The sequence below is a fragment of the Falco biarmicus genome, chromosome 3, assembly GCF_023638135.1.
Source record: "Falco biarmicus isolate bFalBia1 chromosome 3, bFalBia1.pri, whole genome shotgun sequence".
Lineage (NCBI taxonomy): Eukaryota > Metazoa > Chordata > Aves > Falconiformes > Falconidae > Falco > Falco biarmicus.
Window position 1 is genome coordinate 452150 of NC_079290.1, and position 12030 is coordinate 464179.

General features: G+C 50.5%; 1 long non-coding RNA gene and 1 other non-coding gene across 2 annotated transcripts; both read left to right on the forward strand.

Moving 5' to 3' along the window:
* The first annotated feature begins 502 nt into the window (after positions 1 to 502).
* On the forward strand, positions 503 to 11582 carry LOC130146520 (uncharacterized). The gene is made up of 3 exons (XR_008820945.1): positions 503 to 718; positions 2942 to 3041; positions 11389 to 11582. It is a non-coding gene; the product is annotated as an uncharacterized LOC130146520 (long non-coding RNA).
* On the forward strand, positions 3465 to 3549 carry LOC130147102 (small nucleolar RNA SNORD45). Its single transcript, XR_008821121.1, has one exon. It is a non-coding gene; the product is annotated as a small nucleolar RNA SNORD45 (small nucleolar RNA).
* Positions 11583 to 12030: the final 448 nt, after the last annotated feature.

Here is a 12030-nt window from a genome sequence, read left to right on the forward strand (position 1 = left end):
GTTACTTCTTTAGCTTTGTTGGCTCGTCAAGGGCATGCTTCGGGCCACCCTGAAAAGGCATCCTCAATACCTCCTGCATGACCAGCAGGTATTAGGACCCCCCTTTTGGGGTCGGTGAGCCTGGATTGCGATGACGGTGCCACCTTGTCCCGCGGCCCCACGGGGATTTCAGGAGTTCATCTGGCTCCCGGTTCCCCCTTCAGCTCAGCTGCCCCCTGCCCCGCACCCGCCCCAGCGCCTCCACGCCCCGCTGGGGTCCCCTTCACGTGCCCACATGCGGGGGGGGGGGGCGGGTCTGGGGCCGGGGGCGTCCGTGCCCTGGGGAGCCCGTCCCGGCGCGGGCACGGAGGGGAGCGTCGCAGAGCCCCCCGGAACGGCGAGCGCGGCTCGGGGAACGCCGGCCGAGGCGTCCCGGGGCAGGGGGGGGCGCGGGGGCCCCCAGCCCCGCAGCGGGCTCGCTCCCGGGGCTCGCTCCCCGTGCCCCGAGTAACCCCCCGGCGCCGGGCGAGGGGCTGCGAGGAGCCCGGGGGAGGGGTCGGGCCAGGGCCCCTTTCCCCGCGGGGCTCCGGCTGAGGGCCGGGGCGGGGGGACCCCGGGGCGGGCAGCGGGGCCGGCGGCGGCGGCCCCTCCCTGTAGCGGGGCGGCTGCCGGCGGCGGGGCCGGGGCGGGGAGCGGAGCGGCCGCTGAGCGCCGCCGGGCCGCGGCCGCGCCGGGGCAGGTGAGCGGGGGCCGGGGCGGCGAGCGGCGGGCGCGGGGGAGAGCGCCGGGGGGCGGCGGGGCCCGGGCCGGGGAGCGGGGCCGGAGCCGCGCTGGGGGGCGCGGGGCTGCGCGGGGGGCCGGGGGCTGCGCTGCCGGGGGGCGGCCGCGCTGTGCCGGGAGCGCCGGGCGGTGCCGGCTGCCGGCACTGGGCTGCGGCCGCGCTGCCCGGGCCGTGCCGGGGGCTGGCGGCGCTGCGGGCCGGAGCGGCGGGGCCCGGGCTGCCGGCGCGGCGCGGGGGGCGCTTTGCTGCGGGGGGCGAGCCCGGCGGGGGGTGCGGGGGCGCAGGGGAGGCGAGCGGACCCTGCGGGGGGCGTGGGGTGTCTCCTGCCCGCCGGCCGCCTCGGGGGGCGGCACGGGGGTCTCCAGCCGACCGCGAGCCGGGTGCGGGAGCCCCGGAGGGTCCGGGGGCTGAGGGGGGGGAGGCGGGGAAGCAGGAGGCCGCCCCCCGGGCGCCGGCGCCTCCCCAGCTCGCCAGACCCCCGAGCCTGCCGCGGCCCCGCTCGCCCCGCGCCGCTGCCCCCGCTGCAGCACCTCCCCCGCAGCCGGGCCCCAGCCCCAGGTGCCCCCGGCGCTGCCGTGGCGGCGGCCAGCCGGCCCCCCGCTGCCGCTCGGGAAGGGCCTGCGGCAGGAGCGGCTCCGGGCGGGGCCGAGCGGCGCCGGTCACGGCCCCCTGCGCTTCTGTCCCTCTGCCGGGGGCCGCGCCGCCTCGGGCTGGCGGGGTTTGTCCCTGCCCGGCCTCGCCCCCCGCGGCGCGGGTGCGGGAGGGCAGCGGGGGCACGGCCCGGTGTGGGCAGGAGCCGGGCCGGCCGGGGCGAGGCGAAGGAGAAGGAACCCGAGGGCAGGCGGGCAGCAGCTGCCTCCTGCTGCGGGCACAGAGGGCCTGGCCCTGCGGTGGGGGGGGACCAGCCCCGGAGCAGCCGGGTGCCAGCGTGCACAGCGGGGTCCGTGTGTCACCCGCGGGGTCCGTGTGTCACCCACAGCCTGGGGCGGCCCCCGGTGCGCGAGGGAGCGACGCGCCGTGTCCGGGAGGCCGCGTCTTGCGGGGAAGAGCTGTGAGACACCCGGGGGTTACCGGGGGTGGGGGAGCCGAGCGGCCGGCGTTCTGCGGGAGGGAGGGAGGGAGGTGAGAGGGGGAAAGGCGCGTCTGAACTGGCACATTTTCGCAGCGGTACCGAAGCGAGAGCTGTGGTGAGTCCTGGTCCGTGGGACCCTGTCTCCCCTCTTGTGTGCCCCAGGCGCCCCCTGCCCCTCCTCTGCCCCCCCTCCCCTTCCCTGTGCCGCTGTGATTTTGTGTGGGGGTGACCCGGGCTGGACCGAAGCTGCTCTTACCGCTCCCCCTCCTCCGCTGGACAGGGGGGACAGAATATAACAAAAAGCTCACGAGTGGGCACAAGGATGGGGAGGTCACTCCGCCATTACCTCCGTGGGCGAAACAGACTGAACCTGGGGAAATCAGCGCGATTGATTAGCAGTCAAGTCAGAGCAGGAGAACGTGCAGGAAAAGCAAATCTTCAGAACACCTTCCCTCCAGCCCCCATTTCTACGGGGCTTAACTTTACTGCCGATTTCCCTGTCTCCTCCCCGCAGGGTGATGGGGAACGTCAGCTTCGGTCAGTTGATCACACAGTTGTTTCTTCTTTCTCCTCCTTTTCCTCCTCCTCCCCAAACCTTGCCATACAAACCCATAGTGTTTTGATTCCCTGTAGCTCTCCATCCTATTCTTCTGTCCTGCTCCCTCTTCCCTTCTGTCTTTCTCTCTCATTCTGCTGCTCCCTTCTCTTTTACTCTCTCTGCTTGTGTCCCACTCCCTCTCATTCTCCCCTTTTCTTCATCCTCCGCCTCTGTCCTGCAGCCCAGGGCTGGTTTTCCCTTTACATCTCTGTCCTCATCTGTATCCCTGTCTCTTTTTAGGTTTTCTTCTTCTCTTCACCCGCCCCGCCCCCCCCCCCCGCCCCCCCCCCCAGCCTTTCCCTAATGTCTCTGGTCTGTTCCCTGACGTTCTTTTCCTCCTTGCACCTGTACATGCCACTCGGGGTCCAGGGAGTTGTCTGGAGGCGGGGAGCACCTCAGGAAAGTCTGTGTCCAAAGAGGCACTTACTACTGTGGAATTCCTGACTCCCCCCAGGCATGGGAATCTCCCAAGCCAACACCACAACTGACCTTTTCTTGGTGTTTTTTAAAGGTGATGCCATGAAAGGATGGGGTAAGAAAACCTGATGCCCTAAGCGTGTCATTTCCAGAGAAACATGTTGCTTATACGCCTTCATCTGGGAGGAGGACAGGTGAGTACATTGTGTTGACTTGTTTCAGCACAGCTGTGCTTTTATTAAGAGGAATGACCTTCTTTTTCTTGTTAAGAGTTAGGGGTTGCTTTTTCTGAGAATTTTGCCCGTCTGTTCAACAATCGCTGATGTGTTGCGTGCTTTTCCCTCGAGGAAAAGGACCCTGTCTCAGTCTTATTTATTCACCATTGCTCGCTCTGTTGTAGAAAAAATTTCTCACCATAAGGCTCCAGCGCTTCCAAACGGCAGCTTGGTGGTCTGCATAATGTATCTGTAGTCCCGTCTCAAGGAATGCGTTAACGGTGTTACGAATTATAAATTTGTAAAAAATTAAAAAGTAAAAAATTAAAAGCTTCCTGCCGTAGGAAGACAGTGTGTTGGGTTTGAAACCTTTGGGTAGGACAGAAGGAGGTTGCCACCCTGGGTCAGTGGTGAGTGCTGGCATGTATCGTCTGATCTAGAGCTGATGTCTGTCACCACTTTAGCTCTAGAATTACTCTGAGACGCAGGGAACTCCAGTTCCCTTCAGCTGCAGCCTTGGAGCTTTTCCAAGCAGTGGGATGAAATTCCTGTCACAAGCTGTAACCCAGCTTAAGGAGAAGGGGGCACAGTTTGAGTTTTCTTCCACGTAGGCATCTGGGAGGTACAGTTCTGAGCTTGATACTGCTACTAGGAGATGCTTTCAAGTGAACTGAGTGTGGCTCTGGCGACCCAAAGCTGGACAGGGTTGGCAAATGGTGATGTAGAGTTTTGGTGGTAAACTTGACCAGCCTGTCTTAACGAGCAGGCATGTTCTTTGTTTGCAAGCACTGTTTAGTCCCGCCTAGGCATCCCGCAAGTTTGAAGGGCCATGGTCACATCATCCCTTGGTCACACACAATGAACAGTTGCCTGTGCTTTTTAAGGAGCATGCTTGGTTATATTTTCTCTGTTTGGCTTTGCATTTGGGAAATAATGTAACAGCTACAGCTCAACTGAAGGAGCACGATACCTGACGTGGCAGAGAAGGAGGTGTGTTTTACTAATTTTTTGGTGTGCATCAGTTTGACCCCAAAATGACATTGTGTCAAAGCTTGTGGCCAGGTTCCGCTGTAGATGTTGACTTGGGGTATGAGTGGCTCCAGGTGTGCTTTAGGAGAGCTCTGTTGGTGTAGATGTGCTGAGCAATTGCTCTGCTGTGTGTGTAGCTGTTCTGGTTTGGCTTGCAGGTATGAGCATGCAAAAGAAAACTCGCAAGTGTGGTCAGCCTTGCTGTAAAGTCAGAATGGTTTCTACTGCTGAGAGCCTCCTGAACATTTCAGGCTGGCCAAGGGTTGTGCCCCGCTGTTTCTGAAAGTCCACAGCTCTGCAGTTCTCTAGGAGGGTGATGCCAAAACGGCACAGAGTAACTGCTCAGAGATGAATTTTGTCTTTAAGCAGCAAAGGTATTTATTTCGTGCAATGCTGGGGAGCTAGCCAGTTCGCACCAGACAAACTAGCCCCAAAGTTTTCAGTGAAAAGTCAGGTAATTTATACAGTTTTCACGAGAGGTTACAACATCTTTACATACATATTCATTTGATTTTGACATCTAATCATCATATTCATAATAGATGGGGTTTAGGCGGAGCTTGAAGTGGAGTCTTCTAGAATTGTCTTTTGGGGAGACTTTTGGGTGGTCGTTCCGTTCTTTGGCTGGAGCTTGCAAAGCCTCCTGACTCATGGCCTTCTCGTCTCCTTCAAATGCCCACCTTATCTTTATTTATGACTGCTAGATTGCTCAGAGTACATTTCTCCTGTCTCTTACTTCAGTAGCATCAGCGGAACAGAACAGGCCGTGCCGTCTCTGTTATATCTCAACATAAACAGAGCATCCCCCAGAGCATGGTACCAAACTCATCCCGAATAATCTTTCCAGACCTTGCTCTGTTTCATTCCCGCCTTTTCTTAGGACTTGGGAAGTCTTTTGTCAAGTTCTGAAGACAAAGGGTTTTGGTAGACATGCATCATTGATCACATTATTTGTGTTCTTCTGACTATGATACTTAGTTTATACCACAGACAGACGTTTAAGAGAGATAACAGGATCATTCCTTCCAACATGACTTAACATGGGATGTATTAAATAGTAGAATACTTGTGTTGCTTTGGGGGAATGGCCTGCAAAGGTGTCCCACCAGTGATGTTCTCCAACTTGTTCTGCATCAGCTAAAGATGGATTTTATATTTTCAGAGTCACGTTTCTCCTGTCGAAGCATGTGTTGGGCCGTTCTGTTTATTTCTTGGACCAGTCTTTCTATGTTGGGGTGTCTAAGCATTGCTTTGAAGAGGCTAATGTTCATGCCTATTTGTAATTTAGGTATATCATGATACAGGGTATAATCAGTTCCAATTAACTGTCTGGTAGTTACAGGAACAACATAATCAAAGTCACAGCCTACAATTCTAGTAAAATTATACATATAAAATTTAGTACCATTTGCCATTTCATGACAATTATCAATACTCTTGTTACCAGAAGAAGTTGTAACACATGTGCATCCATTTCCTACATAAAATATTTGTGGCTGGGCTTTAATATGTGGAAACATTTCAAAAGCACGCATAGCCTTTTTGATATCTATACACAGATCTTCATTCTCTTATTACTGCGTTTTCACAGATGTATCCCAGTTGTTCCCTGGGGATATATACTTCCATGTTCATTGACTGCCACTTGCCTTTGGTCTGACCATAACTTGCCCAAACATTATGGCCTAGGGGTCTGACAGTGACTTTCTGGTGTATGGCTCCTAGTGTCGCAACGGGAAAGATTGCCTGTTCTTTTGCTGCACTAATTGGGAGCACATATGCTTCAGTTTGCTCCTGTTGTGGGTTGTAGGTGAAGTTTACTAGTTGTCACCAAGCCTGGTGATGTTTTTCAAACTGAGTGGTGAGGCTGGTTTTGCCTATTATTTCCCTTATTTCTTGAGATAGTATTCCTGATGTTCCTTCCTGTTGCGACGGAGGGAAGACACAGTCACTCAATATGAGTGATCAGCAGACTTCGTTTATTGTACCTTACAGTCACCTTTTATGCCTTCTTATAATTAGCTCATACATATTACAAAAGTTAAGCTCATTATTGGTTAGTTGCCTAAATACCAAGCCCGCCCCTTGTTTCTCTTCTGTAGTTTTCTGTTCCCACCTGCAACATTCTTTTCCCACCAAAATCTTCCTGTTACTGTGTAACAAGGACAGCCAAAGACAGTGTATTTTGCTTTACTTCAGATAAGCTGAGAGCGATGTGCATTTTTGTCCAGCCAGCTGGACTATGTCTATGTGAACTTTTTCAGCTAGTCAGTTATCCACAATTCCCCCGTTTTTATTTTGGGCGACATAGGCCTGGTTGACCATTTTCAATAACAGCATTTTAACACAGGAAAATACACAGCCAACTTATAAAATCTCAGTTCAGAAGTATAATTCCTGAAATACTTGAAAAATAAAGTTAGCTTGAAGCTTTAATTTAGATGCTCTTTCTGTTCCAGTGATATAAAAAGTTTAAAAAATTCAAAGGTAATTTTAAAGTTCTGAACATGGACTAATGCAAGCTCAAAACCCAAAAAGAAACCAAACTGATGTTTGACTAGGAATATTTGCAAATATTTTAGTGGAAAATCCCTGACCATTAACAATTTTCTGTCCAAATAACAACTGCCCTTATGCAACCAACCAGTCCATACATTTTCTGAAGAATTCCTCATTGATATCAAAGAATTAACAAAGGGAAAAAATTAGTTCTAAGCTATATACATTCATAAGTGGATTTTTCAATAGTTACATACAGATTTACACACTAAGCCATAATGGCTTGTAGGTCATACACACAAGAAGAGTACGTTGCTTATCTGTCTGAATGTCTATGCTAAATTTGACAACTATGCCACAAGCCAAGCCTACATGGGTGCTGTGTTATGCACGTTCCTTAACAAACAGAAGTATAATAGGTAAATTCCCAAGATCTAGTCCCCAACCTAATTATATTATTTTGTAGCCAATTAAGGAAAATAACACAAATGTGCATATCTACATGTGCACACACCTTTTAGTTCAGAACCAATCTGTGATATAAGGCCTTAGCCTTATGGCATCATCGAATCTTAATGAGTACAGTAATTAAAAATGCAGTCTTACTGTAAGTGTGATTTATGCTGACATTCCCTCAAATGCTACACATGAGTATTTCTCACTCAACTGCCTCAAGTTAAAATAGTAGTATTTGTTAATATGTATTAAAAAATCATTAATTTTCTACAATAGCAGTTGACTTCCATAACACTATGTAAGCAAAAGAGGCTTAAGATGGGTTTTTTGAATACTGACAATTTATTTTAGACTGTCTAAACTCAGGTCTTGAAAGATTTCACTCTGCCAGACATAGAAACACTGTTGCACTCCAGTTGTGATATCCCTTTTCCCAAGTTGTCACATGCACATCTTGCTCAAGCAACATTATTGTCAAAGTTTCTCTCTGCTACATAAAAGCATATTGCACTTGTAGATATAAAAGACAGCACCCTTACTTAGATTATTACCTTACTACCTCATAACTCTTAGTATCTCTGATTTCATCACTTCAAAAATTCACCAGAAGCAGATAAAACCACAGCATCAGACTAAACTACACCTTAACTGCTGATTCAAATAAAGGCATTCTCTTCAGATATGCCAAATGCTTACAAATAATTTTGGCTGGTTTTGATCAAAAAACTATTATTACAATAATGATCAAAAATAATAATCCTGTTTGCAAAATGCCTTTAAGCCAGCCTCCTAGTCCCAACCAATTTCCACATTCAGAATACAGCATAAATACAGAATAAATTATCTCCATCAAGGCAAAAAGGCTTCTCTTTAAGCACAGAGATGTTTGCTAGTTCAAGGCAGAAACCCATTTCTTGTAGGGGACACCTTCCCTTAACATTCCTGCGGCTACAGATTGTATCCACTGCTGAGTATTGGATAGCAAGTGCAACCTTTTTTGCTAATGCCCCCAGTCTGATGAGATTACTGCTGGAACCCCAAATCACGGTACTATTTCTTATAATAGTGCTTTGGTTACTGCTTTGGCTTTATTGGTTCAGCAAGGGTGTGTTTCTGGCCACCCTAAAAAGGCATCCATCATGACCAGCAGGTATCAAGACCCCCCTTTTCTTGGGAGTTCTGAGAAATCAGTTTGTCACTGTTGCCCTGGATAATTTTCTTCTCCAATTGTCCCCATTTGATTCATGTTCTCCCTACAATTTTGTCAGTCTAAATATTTATACTATGAGTCAGTGCCCCAATGGGTCTTGTGATGTTCTTCCTTCCTGGGTGACCCTCTTGTAACAGCGAGGGCCATTCCTCACATCAAGGTCTGGCATGGCACATGTTCCCACCACTCGGCACCTACTGGCTTGCAGCCAACAGCAGAATTCAAGATTCTTCTTGGTGGCAAACACAGAGGCCAACCCAGTCTTGCCCTTGACTATGGTAGGAGGCACTTGACCAACCTTATTCCTTGTACTTTGTTGTCAATGCAGAGTTTCATCTGCGCATCCCATAACAAGTCGCTGCCATGGCAAAACACACAGATTTACATTGGTAGTAGAACCACTACACAGTGCGTTTTATTTCAGTTTTTGTGCCAATATCCCCCACAGCCCTGCTGACCAAGGGATACTGTTTTACCCGAACTGGGCAGGCCCCCCTTTTCATTTCTGCTGTAACAGGTAAAGCATTTTTTGCCTTGCCTGGAGTTTACTCCCGGATATACCTGGTTAAAGATTTTGGTGAAATGGCATTCTGATTTTTTTTTTCTTAATTTGTACTTCAGAGGTTTCACAATGCTTTTTCCTGGCGGCCAGTAGCTCCCACAACTGTAATAAATTCTTTTCTCGCTGAAGTTTAACACCAAATAAGTTGGTTTTGTATTCACTAAAAATCCCACCTCCTTTTTCTCTAGTCCCCAGCTTTAATTTAACCAGTGGATCCGCTAGGGCGGATTCCCCAGGCCTCTCAGTCTGGTTCTGATGCAGTCACCGGAACCCCCTGATGGTTCTTCAGCTTTGGGCAATCTGGCTGCCCGTGCCCACTTCCCTACGATGTGCCCACTGATCTGGGCCCGCAGGGCAGTGTTCGCTCTTTCACCTCTGCCAGGCATCCCTCCTCTGCCTCTGCCTCGTCTTCTCACCTTAGTCCCTCTGCCATTTTTCACTTTTCCCGAAGCCGCCGCCGTAGCTGTGACTACAGCACGACCCAGCTTTTCTTCTCTGACCTGCTGTGCTTGTGCCGTGCTGCTTCTGTCAGCTTCTCTACATGGCGATTACCCAGTAACAATCAACCCTTTTTCTACTCCTGTTGGGTCATCCTGATAGTCTTTCACAACCGACTTCCAAGCATCTAAATCTCCCATCACAGATTCGCCTTTATTCCCGCCCGCCCCCCGCCCCCACTGCGTGCCCTGAAGGGGCCAGTTCCCGGTCCTGTCGTGCTGCAAATGCTGCGGCCCTTGGGGTGACATTGTCAGGTCCTTCAGCTCTGGTGTCAGCAACAGCGACCCCCGCCTCCTCGCACTGGAAGGATTCCGGGCAGGAGATGCTCCCTGCTCTGCAGCAGGCACAAGTGCCTGCCTCTGCAACAGCACCTCTGCTTTGACCCTTTCGAACCCTGAACGCAGATCTGCTCTGTGCTGCTTTAAGTCTGTGTCCTTACCTGTGGTGCCTTTGCCAGCAACCAGCAACCAGCCTGCCACGCGTCCAGCCTGGCTCAGCCGCACCTCCCAGCGGGTGTGGGGCTTTGTACAAACTCACCCCAAGACTTTAACCCTTCCCTGGGGTCCTTGACTCCCCCCGCCTCAGGTCCTACATTAGTGCAAGTTTTTATCTCCCAATACGCTTCACCCCAGGAGGAGCCACAGCCTGAGGCTCTGTCTTTACAAAACACAGCGATCCTATATTACACAAAAAACTTCAACAAGAGCATCTTTCTAGTTTAGGTCTCAGTTTTTCCTTGTCCTTTTCTAGAGCCAAAGTCAAAGGATCAGGTGGTGCTATATTAATCCCACGCTCCTTCTGCCACACTCTGTATGGCTTCTCAATGTGAAAAACAAATCTGCATGCGTCATCCCATTTCCCTTGTCATCTTAAAAATAGCATTAACTGTAGCGAGGTGTTACAGTTTCCTGATCTTCTAAGATACATAAAGGCCACCATTGGTTATAATATTTTATCAATGTTTGCTTGATGTGTGGAATCAGACTCCACAATCTTTATCAGATTGTAAAGTAGGTATGTTTATTCAGCGCTGGGCAGCACCAGGGGTAGTCCCACCAAAGCCGTGTGCGCCAGGGGCAACAACTTGTCTCAATTTATATAATCAAATGTTGCATATACATAAGATTTCCAAATATACCAATACATATTCATAACCTAGCCCTGCTTCATATTAAAATTAGTTCCAAGAAGTCATTTCCATATGTCCCTCCCAACTGTGTTTGCGTAGTGCCTCTTGCTGGTCATGGGGGTCATGGGGATGAAGGCTTGGTAGTCTTTCTCACTCTGAACCTTCTCTCTTTGCCAGACTCAGTTGCTCCTTGGTCTTTGTCCAGACTATTGAGTTGGTTTTAGCTAGTTCTCATCACAAACTGTCCTTCAGGAGGAGCTGTAGACTCCTTGCTTCAGTTAATTTACACAATAGTTAGTAAAACAAAGCATTATTTATCAACAACAATCTAGGTAATCGTTAAGCAATTAGACCTACTAAAACTTCTTTAACCCTTTCCCTCACACTCCCACCCTGCGGTCCTCCTGTATTCTTCCAGTGAGCCAAAATACAACCCAAAGGGCTCATGTTCACTCTTTCCCCACTCTGTTGACCTCCCATTTCACCTTTATGCAATACAGTAAATAATACAAATTATCACAAGTTGCAGGTTTCAGCACTTGCTTTGTAGCTGAGCTACGTCTCAGTTGCACAAAACACTCGCACAAAAGGGCCCGTTACACACTCACTCTGCTACTCAGATAGATAGCAACAATACCATTTTATGATGGACATTCCGACCTCAAACACCGTTATGCCACCCCAGAACGTCAAATATCAACAAGAGGTCTCAACTAATACACGGTACCGAATTTTACAACAGATGACAAAATGGCCAAAAGACATTCTTGAAGAGAACCCAAATTGGCCAAAACACACCACTCGGGAGAAAACCTGTTACCCCTCGAGAGGCCCCTTCCCACTACCGCAGCGAGGAGAGCACCCGAATTCCCACCCCCAGCCTTTCCAGGGGCAAGCACCAGCGCTCTTTACCTCACGTAGGACGTCTCCTCACAACTTACAGGTATCCCCAACCCAACTGCAACATACCTGGTCCACCGACGATGGTCCTTGTCTGTCCTCGCAGTCATCTAGGTGAGTAGGGGAGTCCTCCTGAGAAACCCTGGGGGCACCCAGAGGAGTCCTGTCCTCAGCAGGTCCTACAGCCGGACAGAGAGGGTCTCACCTGGGTCACCAAACTGACATGCGGAATCGAACTGTACAACTCGAGGGCAGTTACAAAGAGGTATGTTTATTGCAGCGTTGGGTGCAAGGGGGATCGCTACTCCTAACTTGCACGCTGTTTCAACAAGCCGACAGATATTTATTATACAAAGTCATGCAAATACGTAAGGTTTCCAAAAATTCATTATCATAACCTCCTCCCTCTGGCGCCTCTTCAGGATGTACTTTTCATCTTATTGGGCAGTTACCTAAATTTCCTGCTTACCTTTGCATACATTAGCAGTCTGTTGTTTAGTTTCTGTTACCTACTAGAGTTCTTTACACTTCCATCATCTAACCTTTTGTTCAAGTGTAACACATCTGCTGGCTAACGATGAGCCCCAAGCTAATATGTGCCCACGGGGCTGGTTTTAGTCTCTATCAAGGTCCTTTCCAGCCTGGGCTCTACTATGATTCTCTCACTTTGAAAACAGGAATGATG